At 41.2% G+C, this 22,113-nt stretch overlaps 1 protein-coding gene across 5 annotated transcripts in view; it reads left to right on the top strand.

The window, feature by feature from the left end:
- The first annotated feature begins 19,874 nt into the window (after positions 1–19,874).
- Positions 19,875–22,113, top strand: part of jakmip1 (janus kinase and microtubule interacting protein 1) — a 48,349-nt gene continuing 46,110 nt past the window's right edge. For all 5 annotated transcript variants that reach the window (XR_014629863.1, XR_014629864.1, XM_084430762.1 and 2 more), the window contains exon 1: positions 19,875–20,089. The gene's annotated coding sequence lies outside the window, so the exon portion shown is untranslated. The remainder of the gene's footprint in view (positions 20,090–22,113) is intronic.

Genomic DNA, 22,113 nt, shown 5'->3' with positions numbered 1-22,113 from the left:
TGATGACACACAACTCTACCTCTCATTCAAGCCTGATGATCGGACGGTAGCTGATCGTATCTCAGCCTGCCTGACAGACATTTACTGCTGGATGAAGGACCACCACCTTCAACTAAACCTTGCGAAGACAGAGCTACTCGCGGTCCCGGCCAACCCAACACTTCACCACAACTTCACCATTCAGCTAGACTCGTCATCCATAACTCCATCAAGGTCAGCCAGGATTCTTGGTGTGGAAATTGATGATCAATTGAACTTCACAGACCACATTGCTAGAACTGCCCGGTCATGTAGATTTGCCTTATACAACATCAGGAGGATCAGGCCCTTCCTATCAGAGCTACTCAACTCCTTGTCCAAGCGCTAGTTCTATCCAGACTGGACTATTGTAATGCTCTCCTGGCTGGTCTTCCAGCATCACGGTCAAACCTCTGCAACTGATCCAGAATGCAGCAGCTAGAGTGGTCTTTAACGACCCTAAATCACACTGGTTGCCAGTTGCCGCTCACATCAAATTCAAGTCTCTGACGTTTGCCTACAGAACAACCACTGGCTCTGCTCCCTTTTACTTTAACTCTTTACTTCAGACTTACGTGCCATCCAGAAACTTGCACTCTGCAAATGAACGACGTCTCGCGGTGCATCATCTCAAAGAGGCACAAAATCTCTTTCTCGGACCTTTACCACGACTGTTCCCTGCTGGAGGAATGATCTAACTCAACCAGAGCGGCTGAGTCCGTGGCCACTTTCAAGAAACGGCTGAAGACGCTTCTTTTTCGACAGCACTCGATCCAGTAATACTAACACTTTATCTTCTATTCTATTCTATTCTATTTTATATCTATTATCTTTATAAAAAAAAAAAACACATACTGCGTTAGACTAAACTTAGAAAGGTCATAGCACTTGCATATTGTTGTCCTACTGTTAGTTTAACTGCTTCTATTGTTCTAATTTGTAAGTCGCTTTGGATAAAAGCGTCTGCTAAATGATTAAATGTAAATGTATTTATGTTTGTCTTTCTACAGAAAAAAAAAAATTGACACGGAATGACCCTTCTGGTATTGCCATCCTTGTGGGGACATTGTATGTGTGTGTATGTGTGTGTGTGTGTGTGTGATCTTCTGCTGATGATGAGGAATGTGTGCTGTAACCATGGTGACCGAGCTCACTGCATTACTGAACAAATAAGCCAGAGCAACCCTTCTCTTAAGGCCGAATATGATTGCTTTGCCTGGTAAATATGCTACTAAAATCAATCTACCTATCACTTTTCCAGTCTGGCATATTTCTTTGTACTCTTTATTTACTGTCTTTTAAGTGGCGTGTCATATCAGACAGTAAAGTATGAAGACACGATGCATGAGATCATGGTTGCATGAGATCAAGACTTGATGGTCTGATTATATGCTTTCATTCATATTTCCTTTCACTCTCACTCTTCCTCTTGAGGTTTATAGGTAAGTGTGTTTTTCATTTGGGTTTTCTGTGGTCAAGCATAACTGTGTTTAGGTTCGCCAACAGGGACAGATCAAGAGATGTAGTTATTTGAGTTGGACTTTGTACCAGGGTTTAACTGAACAGACGGTTCACACACACACACACACACACACACACACACACACACACACACACACTTCACAAGCATCGCTGAGTAATACAGCTTACAGCAGGTTTAAGATAAGAGGCTTGTTATGAGTTTTACACACTGAGAATGAGAGTGTACAGTATATTCAAACCAATGCGTTCCTCATGTAAGGTTTTAAAGGGGTCATATGATGCTATTTTCAAAGATCATTATTGTGTGATGTTTTAATGTAAAAAAACAAAAACAAATTATATTTCACACTCTGTACATTATTGTTGCTCCTCTATGCCCCGTCTTTCTACAAAGCCCCTCCTTCCGAAAAGTGTAGTGCGTTGTGATTGGCCGAACCCCTAAAGCGGGTGACGGAAATGTTACGCCGCTTACCATAATCGTGAGTTTCAGCTTCCAAAGCAATTATGAAGACAGTTCGTAATGTCGTCAGTTTGACCATATCAGTTCGAGCCGAGTCGGATTCTGAAAATGCAGATGACCAAGCCGATTGGATGCTCGTGTGTATTACAGTACACAAGCCGCGGTTCAACTACACGTGACAGACGGCGGCAGTTTGGGTTGTACTGTTCTGGAAAGAGTTGTAAATAAATCTTAACCGCTGATTCCACTAATTGCATCCACTTTCGGACAGGCAAATAAAGTACCTTGACTTTTGGCTCCACGACATGGGGGCAACAACACTACTTATGCCTCGTTTCCACTGAGCAGTACGGTACGGTACGGTACGGAACGGTACGCATTTATTTGCGTTTCCACTATCAAAAGTTGTGAATGGTACCAAAATGCCGAACCGTACCGTACCACTTTTTAGGTACCCTTCCATTGGGGTACCTAGCACAGTGGTACGGTACTAAAAGGTGGAGCTAGACTCACTGCGGGACGTTGATTGGTTGACAGAGAATCGTCACTTGCGCGTGCTACAAGGGGAATGACAACATAAGAAGCGCCATTTTTTAATATACAGTTTAATATAATACTACTGTTACTGTGTCACGAAATGTAATTTTAAGAGTTTTTCAGGCGAGAATGTAGTTGTTTAAAGCTCAAATCTGTGGTTTATTTATAAAGATTTTTTTTCTTTTCCGGTTGTGAGATCCATGCGTTCAGCGGGCGCTCGGCGCTCATGTACCCCGGCTGGATGAGCCTTTCCTCGGCTAGTCTGCTGACGTTCGTCGCTGAGACGCTGACTCCGACGGTAGTGGTTAAACATGAGATAATTCGTCTTGTGTAGACCTAACGGGCGATCTTTGCTCTCGTGAATATATAATGAGTTCCCTGTCAATCGTTTTGGCTGAGGGCTAAGTTTAGTTTCATATTAACGTTATAGGCCAGCCTATTTAACCTACAGTATATTTAACTTTTCTTGTAATGTTAGACTAGAGCGCTGCATTTGGATATTTGACTGAATTGTTTGCTTTATTTCTTATTGTATAGCTTCTTGTACCTTTTACTTAAACTTTTATATAGGCTATTATTGATAAAACTGAAATTTTATAAAAAGAAAAATGGTTTCTTGTCATTTTTTTTATTACAAGATTATCACTGATGTTTATTGCAACATTTGTACAAACGCATATATTGCCTGGAATATGTTTAATTTACTTATTTTTTTACGAAAAGAGGTAAGGTTAGGGTTGTGTTTTATATTTCGTTTTGTTATAAATAGAATAACGTATAACGTGCAGTGAATAATCAATATGCGTTGCGCATGAACCACATTTGTGTCCCTATAATGTTTAATTTATTCAACTGAAAACGAAAAGAGGCAGAGTGGTGTTTAACCCTTTAAAACCGGATGTGTCGTCGACGACACAGTCAACCAAGCTGTATTCATGTCACTGTAACTCTTCAACCTTCAATCAAAATAATTCAAATAGTTCCTGAAAGTAGACACCAAGCGCTTTTCGCCAATATACGGCTTATTACGGTGATGTCATGCTTTCCGTCTGCAAATGACATCCGCGCGGGGTGGAAGGATTTGAACAGAGAGATACGACGCGCGGCAGGTTAGAGTGTTTTGGATTGTATAAAATAATAAAAGAAACGAACAAATACATGGCGAAAGAATAGTTAGACAGCAGAAGATTTTTAATGAAATTTGGGAGGCGTGTAGTGTGTGCATTTGTATGTGTGCGTGCCTATGAATGCGTGCATTTGTATGTGTGCGTGTAAGAAAAAAAGTGTCCTAAATGAAAACTGTGCAACCCAATGTCACAAAAAATACTTGTATATATGTATTATAGTTCATTTTTCAACTTTAAAGTGTTAGTGTCTTTCATTCATGATTTTTTCAGTTTTTTTCTAAATAAAAATCAGTAAATTTATTCTCGTTTTTTTTATTTTTGTCTATTTAAATTCTATTTACAAACTCACCACACACAATAATGGTCAATAACTGTAATTTGTTAAAAGCTTATTTTTTTCTGAAAAAGATGACACCTTGCACATGAAGATAGCACATTGTTTTAGAATTTTACAGTCAAAAAAATCTAATTATGTGAAAAACACCTATTTTAGCTTCAGGTTCTAAAGGGTTAATAACATATTTCGTTTTATTGTTGCTTAAAATGTACAGACAGAGTAACCGAGATAACCGGAGTAGCAGAGCGAGCTGAGTGACGCTTTTAAGAACGCGCTGTACCATTTGCATGTAGGAGTCGCACATGGCAAGTACAAACTTTGTGTACTTGATATTGAGAAAAGCCTAATGTCGGCGCTTGTCTTCTTGTGACAAACATGTCGAGGAACAAGAACAAGATCTGCTGTATGTCATCCATTGTAGTTTACTATGTTCTTCTTCGCGCGAAAATGACATCGATCGAAACACCACGCCTATCAAGTAAAATAAACAACATATACCTTCCCTCACTCCCTAACTGTCCATTAAACAGGAGAAAAGAGCCTCTAGCTCTGCTGAGGCTTCAGGGCATCTGGGTGCTAAATTACATCGACGACTGGCTTATTCTGGCCCAGTTGGCAGTTCGGCATCGAGATGTCGTCCTTGGCCATATCCAGAGCATGGGGCTGAGACTCGACATGAAGAAAAGCGTGGTGGCACCTGCCCAAGGACTATGTTCCTAGGGGTGGTGTGGGACTCAATTATGATGTGGGCACAATTGTCTCCTGCGCAGAACGAGTCCATCGGTGACCAGGATAAAGCTAGGCCAGAAACATTTTCAGAGAGTGTTATCGCTCATGGCAGCAGCGTCCATCGGGGTTCCAGTCAGCCTGCTGCACATGAGGGCCCTGCAGTGGTTCCTGAGGGGGAACCCATTCCGCATGATCAAGGTTACACGCAGACGCCTTCGTTCCCTTTCCATGTGGAAGAAACCTTGGTTCCTGTCCCAAGGTCCTGTGCTGGGAGTGTCATGCAAGCCATTTCGACAGACGCCTCCCTCACGGGCTGGGGCACGGTCATGGACGGCCGCTTTACAAGAGGTCTGTGGCAGGACCATCATTCTTCTTGGCACAAGGTCCTCCCAGACCGCAAGGGTCACCACGTTCTTGTGAGATCAGACAATATGTCAGTGGTGGCCTATAAAAATCATCAGGAGGGTCTGAGGTCGCGCCCTCTATGCAGATCTAGGCATCAGATCCTCCTGTGGTCCCACGGGAAACTGTTGTCTCTCAGAGCAACATACATCCCAGGGGATCAGAATCAGGGAGCAGTCATCCTGTCAAGGCAGGACACCCCGAAGTGGTGAAGTCGATATGGGAGGGGTTCGGCCCAGAGGAAGTGGATCTGTTTGCGTCTCGAAAGCCCTCTGGGGCTGGATGCCATGGTGTAGGCGTGGCCGAAGCTGCATCTGTTCGTGTTTCCCCCGATCGCTCTGCTCCTGTAGAGCAGCCTTTCTTAAACTTTTTTCAGTCAGGGCACCTTTCAAAAGTGCATAAAATCTCAAGGCACCCCAGTGTAAAATATAATTTAAAAACACTGCATAACCCAAATGTAAATGCAGATTATATATATATATTTATCTAAAATGAATTTACAATTTTATTAATCCATTCATATGTTTAACCCTTTCACACGTAAGTTTAAAATATTCTGGCTGACCCCCCAGTGAATTTTTCAAGGTGACTGTTATTTAGAACGTGTCACTTTAAGGTTTCCATGGTGACGCGTCATTGCTTGTCACGTGACACACCGCAGCAACAACAGAGCTGAATGAATGATGATCTGCTTTTATGTCATTTTTCCTTTTTTATTCAAAATATTCACAAATTTGTTAGATATGGCATGAAATATCTGATATTCTGATTGTCAAATATATGCAAGTGGAAGTGTTTTGTTTTTTGAACACCATTATAACGATCGCGTTAGTTGAGCTGTATGCGCGATGGGCGCCGCCATGTTAGTTTGTGCCGCAGATGCAGTTCAGAGAATTGGATCTGTTGGATTTACAACAAGTGAATTCATCCACTTCTCCCGAAATACATAAAAGTAAGTGGCAGGTGAACTGGGAGAAGAATAGAGTAAACTTTAAAGTTACTTACACAATGTGTATCTGATATTAATAAAACTAATTATAATGGAAAGATTATTATTGCCTCTTCCTTTGACATCAGTGTGTATTTTACAAACTCTAAATGTATTGTTTTTTTAGTACTTATGTCTGAAACCTAAAACAAACATTATGTGGATGAAAACACTGAAAAGTTGTGATATATGACAGATCTGAGCGCGCTTCTGGCTCAGCTCCAGCCAACGCGTGAAAGCACATTTGAATTTAGCAGTTGATCACCTCATGCACTGACCGTTCTAATCACATTAAATGTGATCGTATGTGCGAAAGGGTTAAAAGAAGAAGAATGTATTTATGTAAATTCAAATATATTTATATATGAAATGTCAGATTTTTTTTTTTTTTTTTTGGATTTTTTTTTTATAGCCTACGTAATTTTTTGGCGGCACCGTCAGGGGGCACCCCAGTGTGCCGCGGCACCCACTTTGAGAAAGGCTGCTGTAGAGGGTCAATATTTCACCCTCGGCCAGAGCTATGGAAACTGTGGGTCTGGGGGCACAGGCTGGTCTGTCAGCAGGAGTGGTCGAGACCATACTCAGCTCTAGAGCTCCGTCCACACGGAAATTGTGTGGCCTGAAATGGAATGTTTTCACCGTTTGGTGCAGAGAGCGTGAGGTGGACCCTGTTAACTATAGTCGGGGGGCCAAAGTCTCAAAAGCTCAATAAAATGGGTTGAACCTGACATGGTCTGTCATACTTTTTATTTGTGTTTTTTCTGTTAATTTTGACCCTAAGAACCAATAATTGGAGGGTCTGCTCTGCCGGAAATATCGCGAAAAAAAATTGTGGCCATTTTAGTGTATGCACCCTTTATTTTTTATCAGAAAAATGTGAAAAATGATTTTTTTCCTTAAATCCTCAGTGGGTTTCGTAGGCTGTCAATAAATGCATTCCAGGTACACAGAACACATGTTCTGACAACATCCACTGAAAAAATAACTCTTAAAACACATTTCTACATGATTTTGCATTAATTTAATGCTAAAAAATTAGGCGTTTTGTCACTTTTTTCCAATATTTTCATCTTTACTTCACTGGCAATAAACTATTCCCCCAAGTTATGACATCAGTCAATACGTCATTCTTTTCACCAAACAGTATACTCATTCCACAGAAAAAATCATAAAAATCCAACCAAAATCAATGGATCTGTGATGATTTCACTAATAGTTGATCAGCAGGCTCAGAACCTCAATAGAATTTTAGGCTACTCTCAAAATTCCAAAAGACATACCGGATATTTAACATGGTTTTTAATGTCTACATTATTAAGCATCATGGCCTAGGCATCTTTTTAATTTCAACATAACCCTGATCTCCCAATGGAAGTGTGTCACACAAGACATATAATACAGCAAAATGACTTTCATTATTTTATTGCCTCAGATGACAACTATTACAACTTTAACGGAACAAAATAATTTAACATAACTTAATTAACTAGGTGCAGGTCCCTGTGAGGTGGGATAATCAGGATGGTGGTACACTGCAGATACTGCTCTGGGGACAGACCTTCATCCTCACCACCTGAGGAGACGCATACACACACGCGGCCTGCTCACGTGTCCCTGTCTTCAAGCGCAAGTTCAATCCTTGAACATCTGTTGGGGTCCCCAGTGCAGAGACAGGCAATGCCACACTTCACATTGGCTCTTGCACAGGAGCATCCTCGGGCACACATGTTTTTCTTGCAGCGGCAGTATTGGCTGTGTTTGAGTTCAGAGGGTTTTGCCTCTTTCAGCATCATGGTTGCCACCAATTTGCCATTGACAAGTTGTCTCCCAAAATCAGTGGCAACTGGGTAGGTTGGCTGAACCATGTGTGCCCGCTTACACACAGCCAACTGATGCAGGGCTCGGCGAAGGTGTAATTGGAAGGCATCTTCAGTTGGTGGAAGGCAACGCATGTCTCCTTTGATGCTCACAAAGAGATGGGCTCGCAGTGCATCTAGAGTACCACCAAAGTCACTCCTGTCATAGAGTGACACCATGTATTGCCGTGCTGCTGTTATAACCTCTTCCTGAACATCCAGGCTTTCCTCAGGGTCACCGTACCTGCACAGCGGCAGAAGGTCTGTCAGGTGTTTAATAGCAGTTGTGTAGGCCCGCCTTTTTCCTCTTCTGTACAGATAGCTCACTGTGTCACATCCGGTAAGTATGTAGGTGCTGAGGAGAAGGGATGTAAGATCTGAAGCTGCAACATCATACTTCCCTGCCAGAACTTCTGTGATGGCATGAACAGGTAGAAAGATATCCATCGTCTTCACCCACAGCTCCTGCAGCCCATCCATGTGTGTGATGTAGTACATGCACATCATGATCACATCTGTGTCAGTTGCTACCACTACAGCCCGTTTGTGGTGTAGAATTTGTACAGAGTATGCAATGTGAGCAAACATCCTGGTATCTGCCTCCTCATGTTTCTCACAGGAAAGTTCTGGAAGCTCAACCTGACAATCCACTGACAAGAGGACAGTGCGACCAGGATCACAAAAGATTCCTCCAAGAATAAGTGTGCATCCTGCAGGAAGTGACTTGTTCTGAGCTGCCCATGCTTCCCCCATGTAGTTCAGCAGATTAGCTTTATTCAGTGGATTGTGAATGAAGCCTTTCCATTCAGGTATAGGGAGAGTATCATGTGGCTTGTACTCCTTCATTTTGCTGGGGCAGGTCTTCATCCTCTTCTCTCGTTCCTCACCTTTCAGACTTTCAGCAGGGGAGACATCATATCGATCACCAACAAAGTGGATGCAGTCACACTTGTCTGGGAGGATTCCAAGGAGCTGCCTCAGGTACTTTACTTGCAGTTCATGGAAGGTGCTGCTCCCAAGATGTTGGTAACGTTGAATGAACGCCATGGCATCTACAACCATTACAACAGGCTTGTCAGACGGCGGTAGTTTGTCCACTTCCCCCCATGAGCTACCAAGGGCTGTCTTGATTGCAGCAAGGTAGTCTGCCTTGTTTCCTTTACGCATTGCATAACTTTGGTCAAGGGATGGATCTGGCTCAAACAGGGAGGCTGGGCAACTTGTCCATTCATGGCCAAACACTTCCACCTTCCTGTCTTCCTCTAAGTCCTGAACAAAGTATAGGTTCCGCACAACTGCACTCTCCTCCTCATAGACCTTTTTTGCTTTGAATGCCATGGACATTGACTTCTTTGGCTTTGCTGCGAAGTTTAAAAGTTTAATTTGTGCTACTTTCTCACTGTCTGTTCTTCTTGCTGCAGCCAGTGCCTCCAGTCCTTTTTCACGAGCACAGATCAAGTCAGCAGATATGGCTTTGTGGCCTGTTGAAATGTTGATCAGCTCCTGTTCTTCACATCTGAAAGGATTGATCATCTGGTTGTTGATGACATCTGTTATTTTCCTTACACCTTCTGCCTCCTTTGCACCTTGACTGTCCTTGTCCTTGTGGTGTTTGGTGTCATCTGCATCCAGGTGTGCCATAGCCTTTGTCTGCTCTGACACAGCTGTCAGAACTGGAAGAGCTTTCAAGTATTTCTCCATGGCCGCTGGCTGCTGACTGATGCCAGTGAAGAGTTTTGTCTTGGCATCACGGTTGTAAGTTTTCTCAAGTGCCATGTCTGTCCAGACACCATTGAACCGTCCTTCTGTTTGACGTACAGTGAACTTTCCATCCTTGAATTCCCTATAGATGTTTGGAGCCAGTGTAGGCAAGCTTCTCATAGCTTCTAGGTAGTGGGGCAGGCAGGATACATACTTGTAGTGGCCAGCAGCTACAAGGTATGGTAACATCTTTTCCACTTCAGCCAGGTGTTCCTCCCACAGACCTGCACGCTCAGCATGGATGAACCGTCTAAGAATCATCACCATATCCATGTACATTAGCCATAGCTTTGTGGTAGGTGAGGTACATGCTTCATCAAACTCAGCCATCAAACATGTCAGCTTTTTAAATTGGTCAGTTGCATCAGCACACGCAGAAGTTGCCTTCTCTACATCCTCTTCTGACAGGGCATCTAGGAGGAGCTGGACATTGTTGCTAAGCACACACATGCACTCCAGGTCCTTCTCTTCATCGACTAACCATCTGGCAAATGCTTCCCAGTGTAGGGCAAACATGGCTGCATACACCATAGTGTGGGCGTGCAGCATTGCATAGTAGTCTTTCCCACTGATAATTTTGTTTGCTGTTCCACGGAGACAGACATCAGCTTCGACCATAATGTCTTCGATTCCAGTGGACTGCATCAAATGCCCAATGGCTCCAAGGAAATTCTGAGCAATATGGAAGCCACCCATGCGCAAGATAAGTTTGGCATACTTCTCTTTGTTCTTCTTTTGCAGACTCAGGACCACCTCATAGATTGCTTGATCACATGTGATGATGGCATACTCTTGACCATGTTTTCTTGACACATCCATACAGTACTGAACAGACTGTTCAACCACATCTGGGTTTGTTGGTGACTTGGGGAAGAAGGGACCATAGCTGATCACAGTTGCAGGGATGGTAGCTGGGATGAGAAATGCTTGGAATGAACTCCATGTTGGAGCAGCACAACTTGGTTTCAGGTCCTCCAATAGTACAATAGGGCAGCTATGCACTAAATGCCAGAGGATGCTCAGGTGGTCAAGAGGTTCTGCTAGACACACAGGAAGCTTAGGCTCTGTTTCAACTCCAACCAGGGAGCGACTCTTTTGACGATCTTTTAGACTGAGGTGGCTTTCCTTGGTTTGAAAAGGCTGCGAAGATTCCAGAGCTGGTTGGCGGGTTTTCAGTAGAGGTAAACTAACCATTGGTGTGGGGTCTTCATCTGAATTCTTGTACTGGAATATGATGTGTGTTGTGCCATGCAGTGTTCGTCCATCCTTTGTGTACTCTTGGAAGTCAAGGTTATCAAATGCAAACTGTGTGAATCGTCCAACCTTCAGGTTCGTTGGTATGAAGGCTCCATCCCTAGTTGTCTGCTCTTCAACTGCCATTGCCATTGTTGTAATATATCTCTGTGCTTCTTTGTAGCTGATGCTGTTCCCAAATCTATTTAGGAGTGACACAGTCGACTTGCTTCTGGTTTCTTTAAGGATGTGCAAAGCTGTCCCAACGTGTTTCGGTGTTGGGATCTTGGCAACTGCTTGGCAGACATCCTGGGCAAGGTTGAGAACTTGTTCTTCCTGCTTAGGACTGATTTTCACCCGGCCGTCCTCACCTAACTCTGGAGATGCATCTGTTATCATCCATGCCAGGTGGTTATACAGGTTAGAGCTCACTCTTCGGGATGCCTCCAGGTATGATATCTCTAGCTGCAGTGACGGGTCTTCAGTCATACTTCCAGGCATCTGGTGATTTCCACTGGCTTGAGCTGTTCTGGCTTCTCTTGCTTCCTTCAGGGCCTGCTTACGTTGGTCCTGGAGCTCCTTCCGTATTCTCTTTGCAGTGTTGTAGGAAGAGACTATGGTGTCATCTGGTGTCAACTCATCATCACTTTCTTCTTCATACCCTGCCTCTTCAGTTTTCTCCTTTAGTTCCTTCAACTTTGAGAGCATGCAGCCAACATTCATTTCTGCTGAGCAAATCAGGCTAGAACATCCTTTCTGTGGCACAACCATTATTTTACAATTTCCACCTACTTCATAGTGCCTTCTAAGGCGGGCAATCAAGGATTGACATCTATATGATGTAACATTGTGATCTCCATGGCTTTCCAAGTATTTACGGAATTCATCCCTCAAAGCTGTAACGAAGAATATGGCATTCTCTTTGAAAAGGGGCTCATCTATCCGAGATATGAGTTGGTTCAGTGCAGCATCATATGGAGTGGTGGCAGTACTAGTCTTTTCCTGTGAATGAAGACGCTTTGTCAGGTAGCTGGTCATGCATTCCTTGTGGTATCGGAAGTCCTCAGCAATCATATCAGTACACCTGTTTCCATCAGGACCACGAATCTTGTGTAGTATCTCTTCATCTCCAAGTTTGTTTGCTTTTTCCCATACTGCATTCTGTCTGTCATAAGTGGCGATCAAAATGAGGGATCTATTCCCCTTGGTCGTGCGTGCTCTTCCACAAATAAAGCACTCTTCCTTGTGTTTGATGGGCTGTGGCATTGACATCCTTGTTTTTTTATTAGGCCTGCTGTTGTCTGGCTCAGGATTAAGTTCTCCTTCAAATGAAGTGCCTTCTGGCTTTTCAACTTTTTTTCTCTTCTGGTCAACAGTTTTACGATTCGTGTACTTCGCACGACATTGTGTGTGCCACAAAGGATTCCTCCCCAGAAAGTCACATTGAGCTTTCAGCTGATTGTCAAGTCTGTATGAGACATCATCCTTTCTGTTGGTTACAGCATATAGGAGGGAAGGGTAGCCGTGATTTGTCAGTTTCTGAAGAGGACCAGCGTCACTGTCTGTTTTCTGACATATTATGCAAACAGTATAGTTGGTACTGAGCAGCTTTCTCTCCAGCTGCTTGGTTGAGAACTCAGGCTCCATCCTTTATTCTTCTCCAATTCACATCACTCCTCTCCTGTTATCTCCTAGTCACTCTTATCCTCTCCTGTTCAGTTCACTCCTCTCCCCTCTCCTCCTCTCCTTTCTCCTCTCTTGTTTAATCCTCTCCTCTTCACGATTCTCCCCTCCCCTCTCCACTCCTATTCTCTCCTATTCCATCTACTCCTTTCCACTCTTCTCTCTTGTTCAATCCACTCCTGTACTCTTCACTCTCTTTTCTCCTCTCCAATCCTCTCCGCTTCTCTCCACTATTATCTCCTCTCCTATCCACTCTTCTTTCCTGGTCAATTCACTCCTCTTTTTTCCTCCACTATTCTTCTCTCTTGTTCAGTCCACCCCTGTCCTCTTCACTCTTTTCTCCTCATTCCTCTCTTCTCTTCTGTTCAATCCTCCACTCTCCTCTCCACTCCACTCCTCTTTACTGTCCTTTCCAATCCTCTGCTGCCTTCTCTTCTCGCTAACTTTTCCTCCACAGCAAACCCAATAAGATCAGAACGAAATCTGCAAATGGGAAATATTGTGCATTCAGGTGAAAGAAATCTAGATGTTTGACACTACTAGCTAACTAGCTTTTGACAAATCACTCACTCTATAAACTGTACAGTACTATATACAAAAAAAAATGCATAGCCCAAATGCATAATATATAGTGTGTTTACATCTTACAGAGCATTTGTATTGTTTAGTATTAACGTTTAGTGCAGCCTTTAGTTATCCTTAATGGCTTACTATCTGTCTGACATGAAAAACACTTCAAGGACCACACCAGCCTTCATATAAGTGTATTTCTAATGATTCCTCACTCCAAACGTATCCCTGAAGCAGCATTTATTCTCATATCTATTTCTTTACCTAGCAAGTCCAGTTGAAATTTTCACAATTTCTCAACTTCCGGTCGAAGCAAAATGGACATATAGGACACATACCCCTCGTAAAGCATACGATTCTGATCCAGTGTTAATTTTGACAACAAATTTTTATTTCGGTTTAGTCATAGTCTTTTGACTAAAATGCCATTTTAGTTTTAGTTATATTTTAGTCATCTGAATAGTTTTAGTTTTAGTCTAGTTTTAGTCAACGAAATACAATAAGATTTTAGTCGACTAAATGTAAAATCGAATGGGTTTGGATAAATTGTAATGCATTAATTTAGAATTTCTCAAACATTTCCAAAACCATTATATACTCCCAGAGAAAGCATTTATTAATTAACCTGTTAATATGAATCATTTTTAAAGCTAGAACATGCAATACAGACACAGATTTAACTGCAGTGAGATAAAAAAATTCACAGACGACAACTATGAGGAAAATTTAGTGACACTTTCGTCAATGACAAAAAAATGTCATTGATGAAAATAAATTATATTTTCAGTGTCAACGAAATTAACACTGTTCTGAGCATTTAAAAAAAAAAAAAAAGTCTCTACCCCATTCCTGTGAGGAGTTACGGCCGTTTAAAGGAACCACAGAAATGAGCTAAAACGGCTAAAGCTGGCTAAGTAAACTAGTAGAGAATGAATGCTGCTACAGGGATACATTTGGGATGAGGAATCATCAGAAATATACTTGTTTGAAAACTGGCGTGGTCCTTTCAGTTAATTACTATTACATTATCCATATTACCATTCTTTTCCCAAAAAGCTGGAGCAGACCTACCTATTCACTGAAGTCACTGTCACTTACCACAGACAATGATGAGCAGCTTCGAAGTCCGTTGGTAACCGTTGGTTACCGTTGGTTGGTTGTTCCAAACAAACTCATTCAAATTACTAAGATCATGTGTGTGTGCGTAAGTGTGCCATGATGTTAAATATCCAGCATGTTTTACAGAATTTTGAGAGTAGCCTAAAATTCTATTGAGGTTCTGAGCCTGCTGATCAACTATTAGTGAAATCATCACAGATCCATTGATTTTGGTTGGATTTTTATGATTTTTTCTGTGGAATGAGTATACTGTTTGGTGAAAAGAATGACATATTGACTGATGTCATAACTTGGGGGAATAGTTGATTGCCAATGAAGTAAAGATGAAAATATTGGAAAAAAGTGAGAAAACGCCTAATTTTTTGCATTAAATTGATGCAAAATCATGTAGAAATGTGTTTTAAGAGTTATTTTTTCAGTGGATGTTGTCAGCAAATGTGTTCTTTGTATCTGGAATGCATTTATTGACAGCCTACCAAACCCACTGAGGATTTGAGGGAAAAAATCATTTTTCACATTTTTCTGATAAAAACTAAAGGGTGCATACACTAAAATGGCCACAATTTTTTTTTGCGATATTTCCGGCAGAGCAGACCCTCCAATTATTGGTTCTTAGGGTCAAAGTTAACAGAAAAAACACAAATAAAAAGTATGACAGACCATGTCAGGTTCATCCCATTTTTGAGACTTTGGCCCCCCGACTACTAGGGGTGGGAATCTTTTACCATCTCACGATTCGATTCGATTCCGATTCTTGAGGCCACGATTCGATTCAAAATCGATTTTCGATTCAAAAAGATTTTCGATTCAAAACAATTCAATTTTATTCATAATGATTTCTAATCAGGTTTCTGATCATGATCTACTCTCATCTGCTTTGCAATACAGAATGACAAACGGAGACATTAAAGTGTCTTTTTCACATTTATTAAGTTCAATTCTCAGGGAAGTGCCTTTTATCAAAAACATTGAAAAAATATTTTTACTTGGTACTTTTAAAGCAAAGTATTTATGATGACCCATAACGAACTTACTTCCAAAACTTCCTATATTAATTGTATTAATAAAACAAATGGAAGTGATTTGGCAAGTCAACTGTAAGGTTACATTTGCCAGCATATGTCCCAACATTGCTGAGAACCAACAGGAAAATAAATGTGTGCCTGTACTAGCAGCGTACTTGTAGTAAATTAATACAAACTTCAGCATATTCTGAATAATAGACTTCTAACCAACATCCTCTTGTTATTTCCAATGAGCAATATAATCCTTCAGACAAAAAAAAAACATTTTGCTGTAGCAAATTCACAAACAGTTTTCGTTCAAAAATATAGAATTATGTACCAGAAGCTATCATAACGTATAATGCTTGTGGACTTATGCATATTCTGAATAATTAGTAACATACAAAGTCGCTCTTGACTTATACACAACTAAATAATAAAGAGTTATGACTTGAAATGTTTGCTGTATACCACAATCAAAAATAGCAAAGAAAGTGAATGAACATCTGCAGAGAGTAACTTACAGTCAAAATGTTTTTTTGGCAAACTTTTTGTGACTGGCATTGCACATATTGCATACAGATCAGATCGGTTTACACAGCATATTGATGTGAAAACTAAACAATACAGAAATTAGCTCTCATACAAAAAAATACTAAATAGATCACAATGAAATTGCCAATGTTCCATACGTTAGCTTTTAACGAAGAGGGTGCCGTTCGGATTTGGCGCTCAGCCATCATGCGTCTGTTATGTGCGCGTCTCTGTTGTGTGCACACCACAGACTGTCCGCGCACTGCACGTCCGCTTCAGAGTTCCGCCTTTTGCGTTCCGTCAATGTTACGTTATTAGATTTTTTTTTTTTTTTTTTTGAAAATCGATTTTTGACATTTGTGAATCGATTCAGAATCGTCCACGTCCCGAATCGCGATTCATCTAAGAATCGATTTTTTCCCCCACCCCTACTGTTAACTGCCCGGTGGCTTCAGTGCTGGAGTTCCTCCACGATCGCTTCTCTGCTGGTCTAACCCCGTCCACACCCAAGGTGTACATGGCTGCCATTGCGGCTTTCCGCGCTTCTCTGGGTGATGGGCCCCTGGGAAGACATCAGCCGAGGCCCCCTTCGAACCTTTGGAGTCGGCTGAGGCAAAGAACCTTTCACTCAAGGTAGCCTTTCTCTTGGCTATCACTTCTCTTAAAAGAGTGGGAGATCTTCAGGCCCTCTCTATATCACCTGGAGTTTGCTCCTGGAAGAGCTAAGGCTATCTTGCATCCCAGGCTGGGCTATGTGCTAAGGAGCCTTCTAATACAGCACCGCCAACAGTTCTGCAGGCTTTTCATCCTCCACCTCACATGATGGCGGAAGATGAGACCTCACCCAGGAAGGGGCGACCCACTTCCAAACAGACCATCAGCAAATGGATAGTTCCATCTCATTTATGAGATTTTATGGTCTGCACCACCCTTCTACGCCTGGTGCACGAGTGCTTTCACACTGGGACAGGCAGGTTTCGTTGTGGGATAGTGGGTATTTGTCCCCCAAAATGTCATTCCGACCTTCGAAAGGGTAATGGTTTTTATACTATACAAACGTCTGGGGTTACGACTGTAACCCTTGTTCCCTAAGAAGGGAATGAGACACTGTGTCCCTTTGCCACGCCTTCCCCTGCCTGGGAGCGCTTGCTTCATCACAGAAGCTAACGCTGTTGTGTGCCGGCATCCCTTTGTAGCTTCCGTGTATGCCGTCACACGCTACGTCATGACGCAACACCAATCACGATTGGCTTAGTTTCATTCATACTTCAGAGGTGCTACGCTGAGGGGCGTTCCCCAAAGTGTCGTTCCGACGCAGTGTCTCATTCCCTTCTCAGGGAACAAAGGTTACAGTTGTAACCCAAGACATTTGTATAGTATAAAAACCATTATGTCTGTGGAGAGCCCTCATAAAACACTAAAACCCAACGTGTGTGTGTTTGGCCGGGAGTAGTGGCCCACATATGGTGTTGATCATGCATGCTGTAATGTCTGTGTTTAACTACATATACAAGGAAGTCAGAGCGAGGGAATCTAGGTCAGAATGATGGCACTTTAGTGATGTTTCTGAGGCTGAGGCTGATTTTCCACTTCACTCAGCAGAGACCCACTCTCAGCCCTCACTCCTCCCTCACTCACACCACAGTGCTTTCTTTCTTTCAGTCTCCTCTCTCTCTCTCTCTCTCTCTCTCTCTCTCTCTCTCTCTCTCTCTCTCTCTTTCTCTCTTTCTTTCTCTCTCTCTCTCTCTCTCTCTCTCTCTCTCTCTCTCTCTCTCTCTCTCTCTCTCTCTCTCTCTCTCTCTCTCTCTCTCTCTCTCTCTCTCTCTCTCTCTCTCTCTCTTTTCCCAAGCACTACTCATCACCTAAGTTCATCAGCTGGGAAGGAACCCTGTTGACTTGTTTTAAAACACAAGATAAGTCTAACGGGACTTACAATAAAACAGATTGTTTATTTATTTAAAAGCATTTATTGAATAAAAATATAATATTAAATAATAATATTTAATTAAATGTTCGTCAAACTAGGAACAATTTTATTTTAACAATTATTAATTGAAAGGTTCTTTGAGAAATTAAAAATGGTTCTTCTATGACATCACTATGAACCCCCTTAAGCTTTATCTTTAATGTAATAGACCTATTGACTTAAAATGAATACATTACAGCACTTCACAATTTTTTAACGGACAGGTTTGGATGTCGTACTATGATGAAGGTTTATGAATGTTAAAGCTGACATAGACTGGTGGAAGGTTTATTATGGAAGGCCATCTGTACTTTACCAAACAAACATTTATTGGTAAATAAAATTAAGGAAATAACTTTCAAAATCTTAAACAGATACTACCCACTAATTCATTTTCTTGTTAAATTAAAAAATAATTTACAGATTTTAAATGTTCTTTTGCAATACATTGGCTGAAACCTTGCTTCATTTATTTTGGCATTGTGCTCAGGTAAGAAAAATACAAGATTTGTGTAGATTTATAATTGATAACATTGACCCTGCTTTTTATTTGTATTTAGGAAACGTTATATTTGGTTTTACCAATATCCCCTCAAATAAAAGGAAATAATACTATATTATAAATGTAATCATTTTTGCTAAATTTCATACATAAATGTGAGAACAGTAAAACCCAACCTTTTTTGGGTTCTTGAAAAAGAAATGCAAATATATATCAAGACTATTTTTCATTCACATAATAAGAAAGCAATTAAAACTCTTTCTGTTTGTGAGTCCTTTAATATAATGTAGCCTCCCCCTGGCTGTCTGTTTTTCTGTGTATTGTTGCATTTCTGACTGTACATTGTTTGTTTGAAGTTTATATATATATATATATATATATATATATATATTACAGCCCCATTGACTCCCTGTGCCAATGCATTGATGAAGTCAACAGTTGGATGTGTCAAAACTTTCTTCAATTAAACAAAGACAAAACTGAAGTCATTGCGTTTGGAAACAAAGATGTTTTCCAAGTTCTCAAGGTGAACGCATACCTTCACTCTAGGGGTCAAACAACTAAAAATCAAGTCAGGAATCTTGGTGTGACACTAGTGTCAAAGCAATAACTAAATCAGCATACTATCATCTGAAAAATATTGCAAGAATTAGATGCTTTGTTTCCAGACAAGACTTAGAGAAACTTGTGCATGCTTTCATCACCAGCAGGGTGGATTATTGTAATGGACTCCTCACTGGCCTTCCTAAAAAGACCATAAGACAGTTGCAGCTCATACAGAACGCTGCCGCCAGGATTCTGAGCAGAACCAGAAAATATGAACATATCACACCAGTCCTCAGGTCTTTACACTGGCTCCCAGTTAAATTTAGGATTGATTTTAAAGTATTATTACTGGTATATAAATCATTCAATGGCCTAGGACCTCAATACATTGCAGATATGCTCACTGAATATAAACCCAACAGATCACTCAGATCACTAGGATCATATCAGCTAGAAATACCAAGGGTTCACTCTAAGCATGGCGAGTCCGCTTTTAGCTATTATGCTGGAACAGCTTCCAGAGGAGATCAGATGTGCTCCTACAGTCACATTCAAATCCAGACTCAAAACACATCTGTTTAGCTTTGCATTCACTGAATGAGCACTGTGCCACTGCTCGTCCGACTGTTTGTACTGTACTGTATTTTATTTTATTTTTCTAAACTGTTTTAATTATTCTTATTTCTTTTATTATTTTAATTTCTTCTATGTAAAGCACTTTGAATTGCCATTGTGTATGAAATGTGCTATATAAATAAACTTGCCTTGCCTTGCCTATATATATATATATGTATAGGCCTATGTCTGTATATATATATATATATATATATATATATATATATAATATTATTATTATTATTAATATTATTATTGTTGTTTGTTTATTTATTTATTTATGTATGTATTTTAAAGCTGGCATGCGCTACTACAGTCTATCGCTTGGCTCATTTATATTAACTAGTCTACACAGTGTTGACGTTGCATCGCTTCCTTCCAATAGCGACAGCGTTGCTCATGAATATTAAAACGAGACCTTCACAGTAGTAGGATTGGGAAGTCGGGTTTCTCTCGGATGTGTGTGTAGTGGAGAGTGGAGACTAATGTAACGCTTTCCCCACTGTAACAGCCTCGACAGCCTCATCCTCACTCCCGAGACCGGCGTGTTTCTCTGCGGGGATTCAGCGCTCGTGTTCGGCCTGCCCGCGGACACCTGAGACCCTCCGGCAACTCACTGGGTATCGTACAACAAATGCTCATTTAGAACCTGGAGAACGTGCACTGTTCCGTTTCATCCGCCGGCACACGCACTGCTATGTGGGAGTATCTGTATAATACAATACATAATTGTATGCGAATGGCTGTATGAGCGTTATGAATGAATTTGTTGTCTCACTTTGACCGGAGAGAGTTTATTGATCCCGCTCGCGCTCGCGATCATCACACCCATATTTAACAGTGACTCTGAGCTCGCGATGCTGTGTGTGTGTGTGTGTGTGAACGCTGTGGATCCAGACTGAGACAGCTGTCAGTCACGATGACGTCAGCGGTGTGTGTGTGTGTGTGTGTGTGTGTGTGTGATGATCACAGATGTTTCTCTGCAGTGGTTCTGTGTCTGTGGGTGTGGTTCTGCTCATCATGGCTCTGGATGCCCTGCACTGGCTCCCACACTGAGGGAAAACCAGGAAATACAGGGAATTTCTGCAAGATCTGAATATAATTCCCATAGTTATGCTCAGCTTAAGAATAGAGGAGACCGGGGCTAGTTGTCACACAGAGGACTTCTCACAAGGTCTATATCTCAGTAACTATGAAAGTCCAATTAGCCTTCAAATGTGTGTTTTCTCTGTCAGTGGTTTTGGATGTTTGTTTCGGACCCCCAGATCAAAGCCCTCTTGAAATTAAACCATTTTTGTGAATTCTGTTAGCATATATTGTTCTTTCCACCAAACTGAACTACACTCTCTTACACTGGTTGAAACTCTTCATAGCGAGAAGTGGTCAGATATTAAAACATGTATAGATCTTCTGTGGAAGTCTCAGGACCAAAACATGTCTGTCCAATCATTGCAAGACGATCGTTGCCTCGTCATGTATTCATTTATTGTTATTATCGTTATTATTATTATTATAAGGCTAGTGTTATTAATATTAGGAACTTCCCTAATTTCACACTTGCGACACCGACATGCTTGTAGAGGATTGGGATCCTCAATGAAAATGTTTTTAAAACCGGCTATAAAACGTCGTCCCACATTATTTGAATATCAATGATCTATTCACCAATCGTCCAGAGTGTTATAACACACACATTCTTATAGGCCGACAGGTGCTGTTTGAGACAAGATGAAAATGCCATCATTTCGTCAGCATTTTGTTTGGTTTCAGTAGCACATTAACAAATCATTTAATAACACTAATTACAGCACAATTACAAATGAATAATGTCACTAATATACAGGCCTAATAACAGTGTTTAGGCCTGAACACAGCACAACTCAGTCATCTGTGGAAATCAAAAGCACAAACACAGACTAAACAAAAAACTACTACTTATTTAACAAGAAATATTGATTCTTCTCTTTTTTTTTTCACTGTTATTAATGTATGGTCAACAAAATAAATATTAATCCAATAAATTAAGATGGTCTCTGAGAGAATACCCCATTAATTCAGCGACAGATGCCCAAAACTGTCAGTTTCACCTCACCTTCAGGGAAAGAGTTCACATGCACGTCCTTAACCCGGTTATAAGCAGCAGTGCTCATGTAAACACGGTAACCCGTTCATCTTTATCACAGTAAAGTCACAAACCGATCGATTTTTAGCCCGATTTCTCCTGGCATGTAAACGCATAACCTGTGTTCTGTGGTCTTATTGAAGTGTGAATGTGATATGTGATAGGATATATGACAGGAAAGCATCATTACTGTGGATTTCACAGTAGCATTAGAGAGGAAGAATATCGTGCGACTCTTTCTTGACCCAAGAAATGGTAAAGACGTGTTCTCGTCTCGTGCAGAAGTACGGTCATCATGCTGCATCTGTAACCGCATGAGAGGATCATGTGTGTCCGTACATTTCCCACTGACATGTCGAAACACTCTTCGGTTTTTGATGCTTCATTTAACATCACTACTGACATGAGATAGAACAGATTAGATACACTAATGATTAGGCTATTTTCTTACCTCACGACCGGGAAATAACCTGATTTATTGATAAACACTCCACCTTTGCTAGCAAAATAGCAAAATATTAT

This window comes from Rutilus rutilus, assembly GCF_951802725.1.
Source record: "Rutilus rutilus genome assembly, chromosome: 14".
Lineage (NCBI taxonomy): Eukaryota > Metazoa > Chordata > Actinopteri > Cypriniformes > Leuciscidae > Rutilus > Rutilus rutilus.
Note: the sequence above shows the minus strand (reverse complement) of the source record. Positions and strands in the feature narration are given on the sequence as shown.